The sequence below is a fragment of the Hyla sarda genome, chromosome 1, assembly GCF_029499605.1.
Source record: "Hyla sarda isolate aHylSar1 chromosome 1, aHylSar1.hap1, whole genome shotgun sequence".
NCBI classification, from domain to species: Eukaryota; Metazoa; Chordata; class Amphibia; order Anura; family Hylidae; genus Hyla; species Hyla sarda.
The window spans coordinates 487,038,155-487,058,671 of NC_079189.1; the positions used below are offsets into that span (position 1 = coordinate 487,038,155).

Genomic DNA, 20,517 nt, shown 5'->3' on the forward strand with positions numbered 1-20,517 from the left:
CCTTTTCCCATTTAAAAAAAAAAATGTAACTAAAAATAAACATATGTGGTATCAACACGTGCATAAATGTCCGACCTATAAAAATATATCGTTACTTAAACTGCATGGTCAATGGCGTACGCGCAAAAACATTCCAAAGTCCGAAATAGCTTATTTTTGGTCACTTTTTAGATCATGAAAAAATTTATATAAAGCGATCAAAAAGTCCGATCAATATAAACATCGTACCGATAAAAACTTCAGATCAGGGTGCAATAAATGAGCCCTCATACTGGCCTGCACGCAGAAAAATAAAAAAGTTATAGGGCTCAGAAGATGACAATTGGAAACGTATTGTTACGTTATCTGCTCTGTCCGCACATGCTGGCCGTGAGCGCATGGTCCTGTTACCTGCTGCTGCCGGGGGAACTGGGACTTGCTTTGCGGGATGCGCCCGCATGAGAGCTCCAGTCTATTAATCACCTTTTGCTTCTCCTGCCCCAGCCTCTGCCTCACTACTCTAGCGCGCATGCCCCCATCCCCTAGGGCGCGCGAGCGCGCCGGAGCTTCTTTAAGATTTAAAGAATTTATATATTCCTCCACCCTCCTCACTCCCCTGCCGGATCATTGTTTCCTTGATGCTGACAGAAAGCATTCCTGTTTCTGCCTTGCCATGTATCTGATCCTTGGCTTTTTGACCCGACCTTGCTTCTCTGCTTCCTGTCTATTGACCTCCTGCTATGTCCTGACTACGCAACCGTGCCGCCTGCCCTGACCTTCTGCTATCCAGACTATGAGCTGCCTTATCCCTCCTGTGCTGCGCATCTCCCCAGCTGCCTGTGTGGTCGAGCCGTGCCAGGGGTAGAGACCTGGGTGCTGCCTGCCGCAGCAAGTCCATCCCGCTTTGCTACGGGCTCTGGTGAAAACCAGCGGCACCTTAGACTCCGCTCCCTGGTACGCACCGAGTCATCTGCCACACAGTTCCAGTGGATCCACATCTACCTGGGTTCCTGTCTTCTGAAACATGAGAGTTACACGTACTGTATACATTTTCCTGCATGTAGTTATGATTTTTTTTTGAAGTAATACAAAATCAAACCTATATAAGTAGGGTATCATTTTAACCGTATGGACCTACAGAATAAAGATATGTCATTTTTACCGAAAAATGCACTGCGTAGAAACTGAAGCCCACAAAAGTTACAAAATTGCATTTTTTCTTCAATTTTGTCGCACAATGAATTTTTTTCCGCTTCGCTGTATATATTTTGGTAAAATGACTAATGTCACTGCAAAATAGAATTGGTGGCGCAAAAAATAAGCCATAATATGGAATTTTAGGTGCAAAATTGAAAGCGTTATGATTTTTAGAAGGAGGAAAAAAATGCAAAAACGGAAAAACCCTGTGTCCCTAAGGGGTTAAGATTGTGTTATATGCTGTATTATTGTGGTATTGCATGTAGATGGTGCAAAGCAAACCCAGCTTTCCACACACATGCATGCACGCACACACATTCTAATTGTAGGCTAGACATCAGTGGCATAGCTATAGAGGCCGCAAAGGTCGCAATTGCTACCGGGCCCCATAGCCAGGGGGCTCGCAGACCCCTGCCATTACCATATCTCCCAGCCACCCATTACCACGTAGTGCTTCCTGGCTTTACACAGTTTGCTTGCAGAGCGGAGATTAGCAGTGCTGCTGCAAGGAGACAGTACTTGCCAGCAGCCAGGGGGTTCACTTTTAGTATTCCTGACTTATGCTTCTCTGTATGGGAGACACACGGAGGTTACGTGCACTGCTGCATGGGGACGTCCATCTCGAAGTGTGTGAGGAGAAGCGCAGAGCCGGAGTATAAACTTAGTGATTTATTTACGTGTGGGGGAGACTGTTATACAGGGTGTATGCAGGAGTCACAAGAGCCCCCCCTGGTAAGTCACAATCCCCCTCCTCCCCATAGCTTTTAGCTTCACCATTCAGCCAGCCTTGGACCCCCCTGTCACTACAGACCCTCTGAGCATCTATCCCACCAAGCAGTCTGCTCACCCCTGCCTTTTCTCTACCCATGACAAAAAACAAGCAAACAAAACTATTCCTTACATTGCAGGCAGATCAGGGAGAGGGGGCATGGGGGGCCCCACAGTAAATATTAGGGAACATAAGTAACTAAAGTTCAGGAGGGAAGCATTCTGCCAATAAGACAAATAGATAGGAATGGAAACAAGACATATATACACTACTACCTTCATCTGAGGCAGTGTTTCCCAACCAGGGTGCCTTCAGGTGTTGCAAAACTACAACTCCCAGCATGCCTGGACAGCCTTTGGACAGATCTTTGCTACATAATTTTCTACTTGGCTCAGTATAGAAAGTGGTTCTAACTGGTAGGCCAGTATACACTGAGAATTTGCTTTGCAACAGCCCCATATTGCTGTCAATGGGATTCTGCTGCTGAATTGCAACAGCAGAATTTCCTCTGCAGGATTTCTGCCAAAAGAATGAACATGTTCATTCTTTCAGCAAAATTACAAATTATATGGAGAACGATCCATTGTGTATGATGATCTCTCACAGATCCAGTACTATTTCAATATCATTATGGGGTAAATGTGCAGGAAGAGTGTGAAAATCACATGGAAAAGTGGGACATATATCAAGGCGCTTCTCCAAGGGATAGATGATGTGCCAATTCATATGGATAATAAAATTAGCTTGCACTTTAGTGTTTCTGGCCCAAACAGGGATATTTATCAGACATGAAACAAACAGAGAAAAGGATGCATTTTAAATGCCAATACGGAAGAATGGTTCCAGGTCACTAGTGTGACTGAACAGGAAAAAAAATAAGGCTGCATCCACATCACGATTTCTCCATCCGACCCGAGTACACGATTTTTATAACTTAAAATCGTATGAAATCGTATATTAAGTCGGATCCATTGACCTCCATTAAAAATTCGGATCCATTACACACATCCGATTTGATCCGCATCCGATTTCACACGATTTTTGTTCGGGTCTGAAATCGGGGTTGACCACGATTTCAGACCTGAACAAAAATCGTGTGAAATCGGATGCGGATCAAATCGGATGTGTGTAATGGATCCGAATTTTTAATGGAGGTCAATGGATCCGACTTAATATACGATTTCATACGATTTTAAGTTATAAAAATCGTGTACTCAGGTCGGATGGAGAAATTGGAGAAATCATGATGTGAATGCAGCCTAAGTAACAATAACACAGAAATATAAATACTACATAAAAAAAAAAAATTGAAGTAGCTTCATAGCATGGATAAAATATAAAGGCACATTCAAAATGAAAATGCACCAACACAATTGCCATAGGTTGAGGTGATTTTTATTTTATCTATTTATAATGGTCATAAATTTTATTACGGTATTATGGTGTTCAGCTACGAATCTACCTTATATTTTATCCATGCTAAGAATCTACATTATATTATGTTGTATTTATGTTCCTGTGTTATGACTTATTGTTTTCTTTTTTTTGGAATCACTCTTCCGTATTGGCACTTTTAATGCTTTTTTTTTATCTGTATGTTTCATGCCTGATAAAGGGCCCCATTCAGGCCAGAAACGTTTGAGTGCATGGTACCTTATAGTTGGGGGGCCCAGGGCAATTTTTTGCACTAGGGCCTGGTGGTTTCCAGCTACACCCCTGCTAGACATAGATGCTTATTAACTCAAACTTCCCAGTTAGATCTTTTGTATTTACTACTTTCTGGTTGGAGGTGTGGTATTTTGATCAAATGTTATTTAAACCTGGTTAGGTTGCTGGATATTTGAATAGTATGAAGTAAAGAATAGAAGAGTAGAAGCATTAGAGAGAGTATGAGAAGGAGTTAGTTTCAAAGGCCTACCCTGGGTCACTTGGGACCAAATTTGGTTGCTGCCAGGACCTTCTACAAATTCCCTGTGTACCAGCTTTCCCCTGGCCTGAGAAACATTTTGTTCGATAAATACCAACTATCCTACTGATTGAAAACTCCTCCTGCAAGTGTACACCTCTTCTCCTGAGATCACCCCCGCATTACTACAAAATACAAGGGATTTTCTGTCTGCTTTCTCTGTAATCATGTTCTCTCTCTATCTGTACTAAAACTATAAAAATTATCTTCTGGTGTTTCCAACTTCCGATCTATTGACTTACTTAAAACTCACGTTTCCATTCCACTGTGTGATATAACTCCAAGCAGCACATCCTTTGTCTAGGAGTTATATAGAACTCCCATCTGTCCTACGTTTAATCTGTACACATGCCATCTGTACCTCAAAAACATCCTAGAATCTATACTTTTTCTATGGAACCAGCTCAAACTGTTCTTGTTCATTCTTGATTCTTCATTCAGTAGTGTTGCTCGTGAATATTCGCAATGCAAATTTTATTTGCGAATATTGCATATTCGCAAATTCGCAAATATTCGCGAATATAGCACTATATATTCGCAATTACGAATATTCATTTTTTTTTTTTCACAGTACACATCACAGTGATCATCCCTCTCTGCTTTCAGCTTGTGTGGTGTAAAGAAGGCTCTAATACTACTGTGTGAGACTGGCGTGCGAATTTTCACATATGCTAATTTTTGTATATGCATTTTTTTTATATGCTAATTTTCGGATATGCAATTTTTCGCATATGCAAATTTTCGCATATGCAAACATAAAACGTGAATATTACGAATTTGCGAATTTAGTGAATATATGACGAATATTCATCCATATATTCGCGAAATATCGCACATTCGAATATGGCCTATGCCGCTCCACACTATTATTCAGTCTTAAATACTTTAAGTCGATACTAATCCGTCCTACCCCTCATCCCCTCACTAAACTCTCCCCTTTCCAATCTATACTGACTGCAGCAGCAAGGTTCATCTTTGTGTCCAACCAGTCCATAGTAGAACATAGTTAGATAACAAACATTATTTCAATGTAAGTACAGCATAAGACAATTTACCCACCCAAATACCTTATTTTGAAACCTGACCCCTGACTGATATCTATTTCTGACACCTGGCTCTTACTCCTGACCTTGATACCTGACTGATAAATCACTCTGATACTTGGCTTTGACATCTGACTTTGATACCTGTCTAGTCACTTAAAAAGGTCACCTGTTTTTGATATTTTTTGTTTTAATGTCCTACATATTGGTCCATATTTATCAATCAGTTTGAAACCCTAATTGCATGGTTTTTCCCATAGCAACCAATCACAGCTCAACTTTCACTTTACAAGAGCTTGTTAAGATATGAAATCTGAGCTGTGATTGGTTGCTATGGGGAAAACCAGACAATTAGGGTTTCAAGCTGATTGATAAATCTTCCCCATTATCGAGCATTTAAATGTATTGGTTGGCTAACAGATGAGACCCTGCCCTCTATATACATGTATTCACAGACACTTCATCTCTTGATGACTGCAGAATCGTTATAAAAAGAGAAAAGATTTCTGAATTATTATTTTTTTTGTGTAATAATACAAAACTCTCCACTTTCTCCCTTGATGTTTTTAGAGAAGACGATGTCTTGTTGTGTAAAGTAGTTTTAATTCTAAAATAAGGATAAAAATCACGTGGTTTGAACATTCTGGGCCCACATTTATCGGGCAACAAAGCTCATCTGAACCTCAGTCCCTCAGGTGGGCAGACCATACACAAAAAATAGATGTAGTATACTGTTACTATAGGAATGAAATAATTGGCTTATGGAAATTTGGTGACAAATATGTCATTTATATAGACATTTGAAGAAAAATACTTGGCAGTTTTACCAGCAAGTGATTAGCCTTCAATAAGTACATGTTACATGTGTTATAACAAAATGATGCATTTATTACTGCTACAATAAAGATGGATAAAGTAATCTTGTGAATCTTTAGTTTTAATTAAAAGTTTACAGCTCAATGAAAAATTGATTTTGAAGCTTTAGAGGGCAAGCACTTAAAATTTTGGTACTGGCATGTCAATAATAATTAATAGAATCTCAAATGCCAAAAACCACTGAGAGGAAAATAATTAATCTTAATTCATGACTGCTGGCCACCCAGATTCGATTGGCAGATAACATGAATAATTAATCATGTTAGACAAGAAAACTTCTTTTAAATATACAAGGCATCTTTAGCCTTTGATAGTTTTCACTTTGTAAAATTTTCTAAATGGTAAAACATTTTATTCAACCAAGATATTAAAGGGGCTGAACGTTTTGATCTTTTGTACAGGATGATATTCTAATAGGAAAATAAAGACAGGATCTTTCCAATCTCTGATTCTACATTTTAATTCAATGAATTGAAATATCAGGTTTTTACATTAGATGGATAGCCAATGGGGAGTGCCCATGGTAAGTACATCCACAGATTCTTCATGAAGCAAAAGTAATCATGTAATTGTTTTCTCTATAAGCTTTATTAGTTGTTTGATCACGTAAAATTACAACACAACAGTTTTGCAGAGATTTTATTTCTTATTATTTTTGCTATTCTACATACCTTTCCAAATTTCCTTCAGGCTTTTAAACTTCCCCACAAAATGTAATAAAAAAAAAGGGTTAAAGAGGTACTCTGATGCCCCAGTCTGAACGGGGATCGTGATGTCACGGCCACACACCCTAGTGATGTCACGCCTTGCCCTCTCAATGCAAGTCTATGGGAGAGGGCTTGATGTCTGCCATGCCACCTCCCGTAGACTTACATGGGGGGGCATGGCATGACATCACAAGGGGTGTGGCCATGATGTCAGGACCACTGCTGCCCACACCTAGCGTTCTAAATGAACGCCAGCTGCTGCACAGAGATTGTGGGGTCCCAGCTGCGGGACCCCTGCAATCAGACATCTTATCCCTATCCTTTGGATAAGGGATAAGATGTCTAGGGGTGGAGTATCCCTTTAATAGCAGAGTGACTCACCTCTGCACCTTTTGGGACTTTTTTCATTTTATAGAGATGCCTGAGGGCTATAGATTTATTGGTAAACATTTTGCTAACTTTTTTTTTTAAGATAAAATTTGACCAAGGATTGGTAATTCTGGCATTTAAACTGGTTGGGCATTTCTTACCATGTTGATAACAATTGTCTTTCTCTTTTTTCTTGTAATTCAGATTATATTATTTCACAAAATGGGAAAATGTAGTAGTTATGGGGCATTTTGTATATTTAAGCTTTAGAGTTCAAGTGCACTTACTAAGTGTGCCTAGACGACTGTTTCTTGCAAGAACTGGCTAATGCTTATACTCAGACTTGTCTACTTATAATATTGTTCTGTATTGTAATAATCTCCCACGCAAAAAGCACATTATATGATGGTACATTGGAAAACAAATTAATAATAACAAGTTAATAGTTAGTGCCAAATCTAAACTCCCACTTGTAGAGTTAACTAGATATCTTTCACTAATCTGATGTCAATAGGACTTTTATATGATAGCATAAAGGAAAAGGGTCCAGGCATATTTATTAGATTAATTTTTAGAAAGCCGGCAGCAGTGAAGCCAAGGTACAAATAGTTTGCCATACATAATAGTTTGCCATATCAATGATCATAAAGCATGTCAAGAATCACTGACCACAATTTGTATTTGCATTTATGTTTTGTTATGAGAAATAATTCTTTTTTTTAATTGATTTTTAATATGTTTTCTTTTACTAATATTGTTATCATTTTTATTTCTGTACTTTTCATGTTTCTTTTTTTTTTATGTTTTGTTTCTATGTACCTTAGTTTCACATCTGGCCAATAGGAAACTATTGATATAGTTATATGTTGTGTGAGCAAATTAATAAATCCAATATTTCTATGCTATGCATTTACCACAACTAATCTTTGTTTATAAAATACTTTTAGGTTTTATATATATATATATATATATATATATATATATGTATATATGTATATATATATATATATATATATATATATATATATATATATATATATATGATCTATCTTATCCATCCTGCCTAAGGGCTTTCATAATCCTTAAAATGTTATATAGATTGTTTAACTAGATATACAGTTTCTTAAGATTATCTTATTGTAAAATTTATATGTATATATTTTGGGCAATTTATCAATGCTCCTAATTTTCTCTGCTAGCATACTGCATGATTTATGGTGCATTTTTCATTACCTGGAATAATTAATTCTTGAAGTGATTGCAAAAGTAATTTTTTTTTAGAAAATTATCAGATTCACTGCTGTTTATCAATCTTCTAAATCATAGATGTTAAGAATCTCACTTCAAAAAAGATGACTTCATATGACAAAGCGGAATAAACTTTCCACTGGGCTTCTTAATTTTCCTTCAAAACCAAGCTGATGCAAAGAAAATGAGACACCTATTCACCTCCAAATATCTTTGGGTGGAACTTCTATCCAATGGGACTTGAGATTTATTGCTGTCATACCGAGATCTCAATCATTAATAAACACAAGTACTAAAAACGGTATATGTCTTGAATCTGCATGTAGCCTGTATTATCAGAAGTACTATTTGCCATCATTTTGAAAAAGTAATTGAAGATTTATTATGCAAAACAAATTTTTTATTTTACAATCCATAACATTTTCATATTTTCCATATGGCCTTTCCTGAAATTATACTTCTAAATTATACAGATTCAGTTCCATCTGCTCCTGTTATATGCCTGAGGGGCACACAGTAATTTATAGCACAGGAGTTTCATGAATACTAATATCGACAGCACTACATTTATCTTTAAGGAAAATATTTTATTACTTGAAACAGGTAATATATTTTTTTTCCAAATCAGCAATGTCATGTTGCTTTCATACATGTGTCATAGTATAAGATAACACTTTTTATTTATTTGAGATCAACTAAAGTAAATCGATTATGTATTTTTTTTCCCACCACCAATTGGAAAGAACATACATTCATTATCTTTTCAATTTGACCAATGTATGCTTTGCTTGAGGCTATCCTACAGCCTGAACTCTTTTGCTCTCTAAGTATATGTGTGTGTGTATATATATATATATATATATATATATATGTATATATATATATATATATATATATATAGATATATATATATATATATATATATATATATGTGTGTATATGTATATATATATATATATATATATATATTTATATATATATATATATATATATACAGGGTGGGCCATTTATATGGATACACCTTAATAAAATGGTAATGGTTGGTGATATTAACTTCCTGCTTGTGGCACATTAGTATATGTGAGGGGGGAAACTTTTCAAGATGGGTGGTGACCATGGCAGCCATTTTGAAGTCGGCCATTTTGAATCCAACTTTCGTTTTTTCAATAGGAAGAGGGTCATGTGACGCATCAAACTTATTGGGAATTTCACAAGAAAAATAATGATGTGCTTGGTTTTTAACGTAACTTTATTCTTTCATGAGTTATTTACAAGTTTCTGACCACTTATAAAATGTGTTCAATGTGCTGCCCATTGTGTTGGATTGTCAATGCAACCCTCTTCTCCCACTCTTTTTTTTATTTTAAATATTTTTATTGGTTTACAATAAAAGAACAAACAATCTGATACAGTCGGTAAAGTGCAACCATATCAGGCAAACGGGTAAACAGAGATACAAAACGCACACCTAGTGCTCCAAACAAAACAAGGGAGGTGCAGGTACCCTCAAGTGGCAACTCGCCGAACTAGCACCTAACAAAGGACAATGAGAACAGAATAGCCATCAACAAGGTGGCAGTAGGTAAATACATGTGAAAATACACAGGTCAGAAGTAAAATCAGGTGACCGCATATAAACAGCAGAATCATTCTTAGTGGATGGGGCGTTGCAAGGCAGGCTCCCTCAGGGAAAACATGGGGAAAAAGATGTAGAGGGGATAGAAAGGATAGAAAGAAGGGAGAAAAGGGAGAAGAAAAAGCAAGGGGGATTGCAGAGGAAAAACGTGAAGTTCACAGATTTTTCAAAGAGGGGAAACATAATGGGGGCTGTGAATCCAGATATCCCAATGTTTCAAAAACTTTATTTTTATGTGCGTTCAAGTTCACACGTGTGGTTCACACAGTGTAGGACTTCTGACAAAGTGGGTGCAGTGGACGTCTTCCATTTACGATTAATACATAATTTCGTAGACATGCAGAGGTGTGCTAAAACAGTTCTGGCAGCATGAGAATATTCCTCCAAATCTATCAAGAGGAGTGCAGTGGAAGGGGGAATCACAGTTGGTATGCCTAACAGTCTGGATACTACCATTTCTATACCCCTCCAGACGGGGTTGACAAGAGGGCAGTCCCACAGAACGTGTAGTAGTGTACCCACCTCCACGCACCCCCTCCAACAAAGTTCAGAGCAGGTCGGCTCAATTTTGTGTAGTCTAAACGGGGTGTAGTACCATCTGTGTACAGTTTTAAAAATAGCTTCTTGGTGGGTTACACTCTTGAATATGCAAACAATGTGCTGAAAGGCTGAACGCCATTTCTCAAGTGAGATTGTACAATTCAGATCTTTTTCCCACTTAGACATGAATGGGAGGTCAGTCATGGTGAGTTTGTCATTCAACAGGTCGGAAAAGAAAGAAATGCCCCTGAGTGATCCCCCTGAAGAGTCGAGAAAGCCTTGCAGTCTCGCATATATTTTCATGCGTCCTAATATACCAGTCGCTAGTAGGCTCCTAATTTGTAATCCTTTGTAAAAATCCCTAAATGGGACATGAAATCTTTCCCTAATTGTGGGAAAGTGGACCAGGTTGGGGTCATCCAAGATATCCATGTCTGTAGTGACACCCGACCTGTTCCAAGGGAGAGGTAGTCAATAGGGACGGTACTAGGAGGACAAGCTATCGGGTTGGGGAAAGAGCCTAACCTGTGTCTCCATATTGTGTCCGAGGTCTCTATCGCTGACAGAGGAGTGTGGGCTAACGATGTATTAGAGAGTGGAGCTAACATTCTGGATTTCAAAGAGCATTCCTGGCTCTATGATTGTTCCAAAGCCACCCACAGCTTTTCCTGATTGCCCCACCAATGCCTCATCTGATCTAAAACTGCCGCTCTATAGTAACCCTCGATGTCAGGCCTACTTAACCCACCCGCCTGCCTATGGTGGTTCATTACCCTCTGGGGCACTCTATGGCGACTCAAAGTCCAGATAAAATAATCTGGGATTTTGTTAACAGATTTGAAAAAGGACTTGGGTATCACTATAGGTAGAGTTTGGAACAGATATAATAATTTGGAAAGCAAAAGCATTTTAAACGTCGCCAGTCTGCCGAACCAGGAAATCATGTGCTTGTTGAAACTTGCAATAGAGGAAAGAAGGATCGATAGCATTGGGGGGAAGTTAGCCTGGAAGAGGGAGGTGAAGGGAAAGGTGAGTCGAATGCCTAGGTACGAGATAGTTTGGAGCTGCCAGTCCAGGGGAAATTGGAGCCATAAGTATGCAAGGTGCGCAGGGGTAATATTGAGTGGCAGCATGATCCGACCACGTTGTTTGACCGATACGAGAAGAGGCCACCCTGTCCACAAGGCTCCTGTCTACCAGGATAAGGTCAATTCTGGAATAGATATGGAACCTGGCCGAGCAGTGGGTATAGTCCCGTTCGGAAGCATGCTGCAGTCTCCAAATGTCAAATAAATCAATGTCAATAAGCGCATCTGTGAAGTAGAAAGGTCGCCTCCTCTCGTTGGAGGACAGGACCAAGGAGGGTGACACCACAGCGTAAAAGTCCCCGCAGACTAGTAGAGCCCCCTTACGAACTGAGGCTACTCTACGTAGCAGTCTCCTTAAAAACCGTCTCTGCCCAAGATTAGGTGCGTATAAGTTCACTATAGTGCAATCGACATTATCGATTCCTTTGAAATGAGGAGGTGATAATTGTAGGAAATCCCCTGCATCCCCATCTGCAGAGTCAAGTCAGGGCTTTTTTTTAAGGGGGCTGACAAATGGGAGGAGGAGAAGTATGCAGGTGAATCCCCATCTCTTACAGGAGTAGCTGAGATCTTCAGGAGGGACAGCGGCAGAGTGTCGTCGGCCTCTACATCAGCTGCCATGTTGGTGCACTCCAGCGGGGCTGGGGGGTCCCAGGTCTTAAGGAGGAGGCAGGAGTTGTGGGCTCTAGAGGATCGGGGGACAGCTCCTACCTCGGTCGAAACCCGCCCGGTCCTTCTCTGAGGCAGCGGCAGGTAGGATCCTCGTCCATCGGTGGAGTCCTGCGCTGCAGCAGGAGAGTCCGCGCCATCTTGGATCCCCCGCGCTCCGGACTTCCCTGCAGAGAAGTAGTGCTGAATGGGCTTAGGATCGCCCGGTTTGTTCGTTCTTTTTCTGCCCACCATTGCCATAGTGGACACAGGGTCCGTGCAGGTCGCTATAACAGTCCCTGGCAGGGAAAATAACACAAGTTGCGAGTGTCTGCTATGGAGCAGTTAGTTCAAGCGGCCATCTCTGTGCATGGCCAAGCCACGCCCCCCTCTTCTCCCACTCTTCACAAACTGATAGCAACATCGCAGGAGAAATGCTAGCACAGGCTTCCAGTATCCGTACTTTCAGGTCCTGCACATCTCGTATCTTCACAGCATAGACAATTGCCTTCAGATGATCCCAAAGATAAAAGTCTAAGGGGGTCAGATCGGGAGACCTTTGGGGCCATTCAACTGGCCTACGATGACCTATCCACTTTCCATGAAACTGTTCATCTAGGAATGCTCGGACCTGACACCCATAATGTGGTGGTGCACCATCTTGCTGGAAAAACTCAGGGAACGTGCCAACTTCAGTGCATAAAGAGGGAAACACATCATCATGTAGCAATTTCGCACATCCAGTGGCCTTGAGATTTACATTCATGAAGAATGGCCCCACTCTCTTTGTACCCCACATACCACACCATACCATACATTTTTGTGTTCCAACAGTCTTGGAGGGATCTATCCAATCTGGGTTAGTGTCAGACCAATAGCGGTGGTTTTGTTTGTTAACTTCACCATTCACATAAAAGTTTGCCTCATCACTGAACAAAATCTTCTGCGTAAACTGAGGGTCCTGTTCTAATTTTTGTTTTGCCCATTCTGCAGCACCTGAAACTACGGATAATGGAAGCCTGTGCTAGCATTTCTCCTGCGGTGTTGCTATCAGTGTGTGAAGAGTGGGAGAAGAGCGTTGCATTGACAATCCAACACAATGGGCAGCACATTGAACACATTTTATAAGTGGTCAGAAACTTGTAAATAACTCATGAAAGAATAAAGTTACGTTAAAACCAAGCACATCATTATTTTTCTTGTGAAATTCCCAATAAGTTTGATGTGTCACATGACCCTCTTCCTATTGAAAAAACAAAAGTTGGATTAAAAATGGCCGCCATGGTCACCACCCATCTTGAAAAGTTTCCCCCTCACATATACTAATGTGCCACAAACAGGAAGTTAATATCACAAACCATTCCCATTTTATTAAGGTGTATCCATATAGATTGCCCACCCTGTATATATATATATTTAAAACATAAAAAAAAAAAACTGACAGCTAAAATGAATAAGGGTGTTCACATCCCGTCTCCACTCTTCAACAGCTGGTAGACCACACTTTTCAGTCCTAGCCAAAAAACGGATACGTTTGGAAAATGAGCCAAACTGTACTATTGGCTCATTGAAATGGATGGACAGGGATACAGCAGCAGGCAGTTTAGAAATTCTCCTGCTAGATTCGACTGTCAGAGAGTAAAAACGATATGTGAATGCACCCTGGCATTGGTCCCAGGTTCCCAGTGCTATTTGATGGAAGAAATAAATGCTGATTATTATAAAAAGCTGTCACACACAGGAAGGAATAAATTCACAAGTGTCTAACACTTAGCTTAGTTTAGACATTCTACAAATGCACCAGATTTAAAAAATTGGAATAAGCGCATGTTGTTTAAATAATCATGGGCATATTTAGATGGTGTAAATTTAGTTTGCAGAGATAATTAGATATAGAATTAGGTCTCCCAGAAATATCAAATGACCATATAGAAAACCTTTAAAACTTAGCTTTAATTGTACCATTATAAAAATTAGAGATGAGCGAACTTACAGTAAATTCGATTCGTCACAAACTTCTCGGCTCGGCAGTTGATGACTTATCCTGCGTAAATTAGTTCAGCCTTCAGATGCTCCGGTGGGCTGGAAAAGGTGGATGCATTCCTAGGAAAGAGTCTCCTAGGACTGTATCCACCTTTTCCAGCCCACCGGAGCACCTGAAAGCTGAACTAATTTATGCAGGAAAAGTCATCAACTGCCGAGCCGAGAAGTTCGTGACGAATCGAATTTACTGTAAGTTCGCTCATCTCTAATAAAAATGTATCAAAAAATGTGTACAAAAAATATAGTAAAAAGTGCAGATTAGGTCGCCATCATCTAAGCCGTCTTTCATATGTACACAAGATTATAGCAGTAGGAAGAAAGGGAATGTCCAGCGCAGGTACAGGAACAGATTCTTTATTGTAAAACTTCAGCACATAAGGCCCGACACTAGGGCCGAAACGCGTCACTCTGTGTCTGTGTCATCCATGTGCTGAAGTTTTACAATAAAGAATTCGTTCCTGTACCTGCGCTGGACATTCCCTTTCTTCCTACTGCTATATCTTAGGCGCTGCCCAAGCAAGTCCAGGTGCTACGGGTCTGGGAGGAAGCTGGACTTTCTCTCTGTTTGCTTCTGTCTACACAAGATTATACATCTATTGGATACATAAGATGTGTCACACAAAATATATATGCTCAACACATGTTCACACCTCCATTGGCATCACTAGATATAATAGTCCATTAGTGTTGCACAATATCAAGATTGGAGAAACAGTATTGGCATATAGACCAATGTAACAGTCCTATTATATACGGATCAGATACTTCTCCTCAATGACATTCATTATAGTAATGCTAAAATACAAATCACATCAGTGCGTTATTCTATATAGCAGCAGTGTTCAATAAGTAGGCTCAGAACACAGTTCATGCTCACAGTACGGTGACAATTACTATGGCCGCAGCATATACTATAGCAATGTTGAAGTGCAATTCACAATGGTGCGTTTTCAGTTTTACAATAGTGTTCAATAATTCCATTTACAGGCTCAGAACACAGTTCACGCTCACAATATATTCACAATTACTGTGACCACAGCATATATTAATAAAACATTTCACTTAGGCATGACTTGTCCCATTACATATGATCTTTAGGACGTAGTTCATACTAGTAGTGCATGTACGATTTTCGTGACTACAGCTTATATTCAAATCATAGTTCACATTCATGATGTATTTAGCAATTCCGGATAAAGCAATGAAATTGTGCTGCTCACTCAGCCAACTGACTCACGGTTAGGGTGGGTTCACACTACGTTTTCTCCCATACGGGAGCGCATACGGCAGGGGGGAGCTAAAAGCTGGCGCTCCCGTATGTCACCGTATGCGCTCCCGTATGTCATTCATTTCAATGAGCCGACCGGAGTGAAACGTTCGGTCCGGTCGGCTCATTTTTGCGCCGTATGCTCTTTTACAACCGGACATAAAACCGTGGTTGACCACAGTTTTAGGTCCGGTTGTAAAAGCGCATACGGCGCAAAAATGAGCCGACCGGACCGAACGTTTCACTCCGGTCGGCTCATTGAAATGAATGACATACGGGAGCGCATACGGTGACATACGGGAGCGCCAGCTTTTAGCTCCCCCCTGCCGTATGCGCTCCCGTATGGGAGAAAACGTAGTGTGAACCCAGCCTAAACTGGATAGGTCTATATCCCACAGACCTAGGTTATATATAAGAGAGTGTTATATACAAGAACCAGTCCTCAAGAGACAGTGAAATGTAGATAGAAAGAAACAAATTAAGGAATAAAAAATATGGAATAGAAAATTGCTAATTATGATGTTGAAGAAATATTACTGGGGTGTATACTTGGTAGTGAACCCGAAGAGAGGTTGGAAACTTATAAAGTATAATTCACATTTCTTAATTTATGATACACTATACATCAGTGCAGGGCCCTTGCACAAGATGTATTTAAGAGTAAAACTGATAAAAACATTCAGATAAAAATATAAAAATAATATGATATAATCAGCCACCTTTTGATAAAAGTCAACTTATAAAACTGGAGTCTATGATATCGGTAAAGTGATATCCGTGCAGCAAGTTTGTCTTATATTCAATGATGGTGCAAAGGATTAATATGCCAGGTCGTTCACAGTAATATAGGCAATATTCTCAAGATGCTGTAATAGTTCATACAGAGTGGTACCTGCAGTCCGCAATGGAGTGTAGCTCACAGTGAAATTGCTGATCTTAGTACGATGTCCTGTGAAGCAGTTCTGGATGGTGTCAACAGGTAAGTGAACTGGCGTCCTCGTGCTGGATCGCGCGCGCGATCTCAGTGGTGGTCCAAAATAAGGTTGAGAGCCAGAAATCATCCCGCTGCCGAATGGTGACAATTCGGCAGTAACTACGCAAGCAATTGAGCATGCATCCTGCCATTTGTGCAAGTAACTCGGAGTGACTCCCTGCCTCCATCTCCACTGCATACTGCCACGGTGTGTATGGGTCCTCTGTCTTGCCTTCCTCATAACCCTCTAGCTCCTCTGGCTGCTCCTGCTCCTCCTCTCCTGTCAGATGACTAGAAAAACCACCCATTTCGTGAAACCTAAACTGTGCTCCACTGTGCCCCTCCTCTAATTCAGGCCCCATAGGGCTCATGTGGCCATGAGATTTAGGCACCACGTCTGCAGTGCCCTGACCAGCAATCATTTCCAACACGGGTTGTAGGAAATAAAGCAGTGGAATGATGTTGTTCATCCCGTAATCCTGGCAAATGACTAATAAGGTGGCTTCCTTAAAGGGCCTGAGCAAATGGCATGTGTCACGTATGAGCTGCCACTGGTTGACATTGAGGTTACACAGGGGAGTACCCCTATTGGCTTGGATCATCAAGAAATCGGTGATGACTTTCCTCTGTTTGTATAGTCGGTCCAACATATGGAGGGTGGAATTCCAACTATGTTGGGGGATACCGTTCTGACGCTGCAGCTCAATGAGGGTGTGCTTTGCCGTGTACGATTGGCTGAAGTGCATGCAAAGTTTCCTTTCCATTGTTAGAATGTCTTGCAAATAGGGGGAACACTTTAGGAACCACTTGAAAACCAGATTGAACACGTGTGCCATGCAGGGCGCATGGTTCAGCCTTCCTTGTCGCAGTGCAGACAAGATGTTCTTCCCGTTGTCGGTCACCATGGTTCCCATTTCCAGTTTTCGTGGAGAAAACCATGCTCCGATTTCTTTATGAATGACTTTTAGCGGTTCCTCCCCTGTGTGACTCGGTTTGCTAAGGCAAACTATGTGAAGAACAGCGTGACACTGCTGTGCCATGCACACATGGTATGCTGAAGGGGCACTGAGACTTGTCCTTGCAGTGGAGGCTGAGGACACGGTGGTGGATGAGGAGGCGCCACTGGCACCTGTTGTCAAGGGATACAGATTCATTACCGGTCATTGGCAACTCACCTAGTGTGAAATTTTGCAGGGGCCCTAGCCTTAGGGACCAGTTGGTGCAGAGTCCCCTAAAAACTGGGAGTAGTGGGGGTAACTGGTTATCTAGTGGAACAGTGGGCACATATTCATGTGGCCACTGTAGTTTCTGCCGACATGTCAAGAAAACAAAGAAAATAGTGAATCCCGTAGACCAACTGGTTTTATCAGATTAGACAATTTATTAATTGTGGATCATGGAATATCATTTATGTTGCCCGCTGTTTGTGCCCCAAAATTTATGTGGGGAAAACTACTCAGGAGTTCCACCGAAGGATCTCGCAACACCTGAGCAATATTAGGACAAATAAGGACACTCCCTTATCGAGGAACATTCTCGCAATCCACAATGGCATGTTACAAGATTTGGAATTTATGGGACTGTGTCAACTGAAGCTTGGTCCCCGGAAGGGGAATATTGAAACTTGTCTTTGCAAAAGGAAGCAAAGTGGATCTGGCGACTACGCAGTCAAGCACCATTAGGGATGAATGAAGGCTTCTCATTTGCAGCCTTTCTATAATTTCTTGTTTCTATACATGTATATTTTCACTTTGTCTATTTTCCCCATCAGTGTTTTTAGGCTGGCTGCTACAGACAATATATTATGAAGGGCCTATTAATCCCTGTTATCTTTGAGCTTGGACTATTAGTCTTTACATTGACCTTTGATCGTGTTGGGATCATGTGCGAAGCAACCATTAGAGAAGCCCTGGGACCACGATAGATGGCTAGTTGCCGAAATGCTCACTGAAGCATGGTAACTTCATGACATCACTGAGAATGAGTACTGCCAAGGAGAAGTATTCAGTGGAGGGAATTTAATATCATAGTAAACCGACAAGTGACAGCTGTAGGCACACAATCATTGCTCTGGTCCTGTATGTCGGTCTACAAGATCATAGTCTGAGTTTTTATCCACACCTGAACAGTATATGAGAGGATCTGAGATACTGATATTAATAATTGTGTTATGCCATTTAAAAGATATGAAGTGTCTTTGCTCATGTGTGTGAGGGAATGAATATTTATCATGTCTGACTGGACATATGATTGCAATATAATGGATAATTGCCCCCTGAACGTAGATTACACCTACACATCACTTATGTACAATATGGATAGTACTTCTACAAAGCATCTGAGCCATAGAAACATTAGTGAAAACACAGTGGTGCTGATGCTGCTTTATTCTAAGTTCTAACACATGCGCAGTCTCTCTGCCGATGCGGCTTTCAGGCTAAATATTAGCACGTGCGCAGCAGCAGCTGATTTGACAGATGGAGAAGTCTCCCGTGCTGCTTAACTGGCATATGCGGCGCATTTAGATGACACAGGCATTCGGGATCGGCGCATGTGATTGACAGAGGGTGATGAATGGACGTCATCCCCTGATGTCAGCAACCTCTTATTATGTGACTGGTGAGTTCCGGATCGGCACAGGTGAGAATGATTGTGAAAGCCGCAGGATAGGCAGATTAGTCAGCAGAGCATGTGACGCATATTTTGATTGGATAGAGATGAAAGTCCAAGGATGATGATGTCACAGGGATGGGTTATAAATACCCCCATCGCCATTTTGGAGCAGCCATTTCCATAGCCACCATTGTCTCTTGAGAAAGCCGTAGTTACCGCAAAACATGTAGAGGCGGCAATAGTGTTATATTTTAGGTGATACCAGAGTGATCAGGTTGTTTAGCGGCCACTGCAAGGCTGCATAACAATTCATTGGAGAGCATTTTCTCTCTAATATGTTGCATATTAAGATCACTTGGTTATCAGTTTTAACCAATAATTCTGTTGGGATTACCATTTTAATCGTACACAGTAAAATGTAAGTTTTAGGGGTTGCACAGTAGGGGTTTAAACACAGGGCCAAGGCCCTGGGGTTTGGTATTACAGGAGTCGCACACTGTCACAGGACCAACGGCCTTAGAGCACAGAGGAGGAAGCGGCGTGACCTGTCCAAGTTGGTGTTGTGGCTGTGCAGGAGCCACAGTCACCCAGTGAGCCGTAAAGGACATATATTGTCCCTGACCATAGTTACAGCTCCAGACTTCGGCATTGCCGTGCACTTTGGTACACACTGACAGGTTCAAGGACTGGCCCACCTTCTCTTCCACAAAATTGTACAGGGCTGATACTGCCATCTTTGCAAAGAAATGATGATTTGGGACTCACCACCTTGGCTCGGCATAAGCCATCAGTTCTCTGAAAGGTGCAGAGTCCAGCACTTGAAAAGGGAGGGACTGCAGCACCAGCAACTTGGACAGGAGCACATTCAGCTTCTGTGCCTTTGGATGAGTGGGCGCATACTGTTGTCTCTTGGACATGGCTTCGCCGATGGATTGCTGGCAGAATGACTGACTAAAAGTAGGAGGAGCAGGAGCATCTAGAGTGACAGAAGTAGGGTATGACACACAGCTCCCTTCGGCTGAGGTGGTGGAGCCTTGGCTGGTTGAAAGAGGGAGCAGCGTGGCCACTTACTACTCTCAGAATAATAAAACGGGTAAGCTACTTGCAAATAGATTGAAGCAATGGCATATTAAATCCAGAATACCTTTCCTGCTCCACCCACTGTCTCATAAGAAACTCTACACTCCCACCGACATTGCTAACGGCTTTCAATCTTTCTATGCCCAGTTTTACAATCTCGGCTCTTCCAATCCCCCCCCCCCCTTCAGATTTACATAATCTAACTGTTTCATTTCTGTCTCGTCTAAACCTCCCCTCTCTCTCTGCCCAACAACTTGTTTCCCTCAATGGGGAGATCACTCCGGAGGAAGTTCGCAACACGATTAACTCATTGCCCCCAGACAAAGCCCCAGGCCCAGATGGATTTATAAATTCTTATTACAAAAAATTCCAATTGTTGCTATCCACTCATCTGGTGGCAGCCTGTCATCTAGCAATAGAGAGAGGCTCCTTCCCCACTGAGAACTTACAAGCCATCATTACCGCCCTGCCCAAA

The 20,517-nt window shown here is 41.2% G+C and overlaps 1 long non-coding RNA gene across 1 annotated transcript; it reads left to right on the forward strand.

Annotated features, from left to right (window-relative positions):
* The first annotated feature begins 1,775 nt into the window (after positions 1-1,775).
* On the forward strand, positions 1,776-8,421 carry LOC130310210 (uncharacterized). Its single transcript, XR_008858756.1, has 3 exons — positions 1,776-1,908; positions 6,232-6,353; positions 8,233-8,421. It is a non-coding gene; the product is annotated as an uncharacterized LOC130310210 (long non-coding RNA).
* The last annotated feature ends 12,096 nt before the right edge of the window (positions 8,422-20,517 follow it).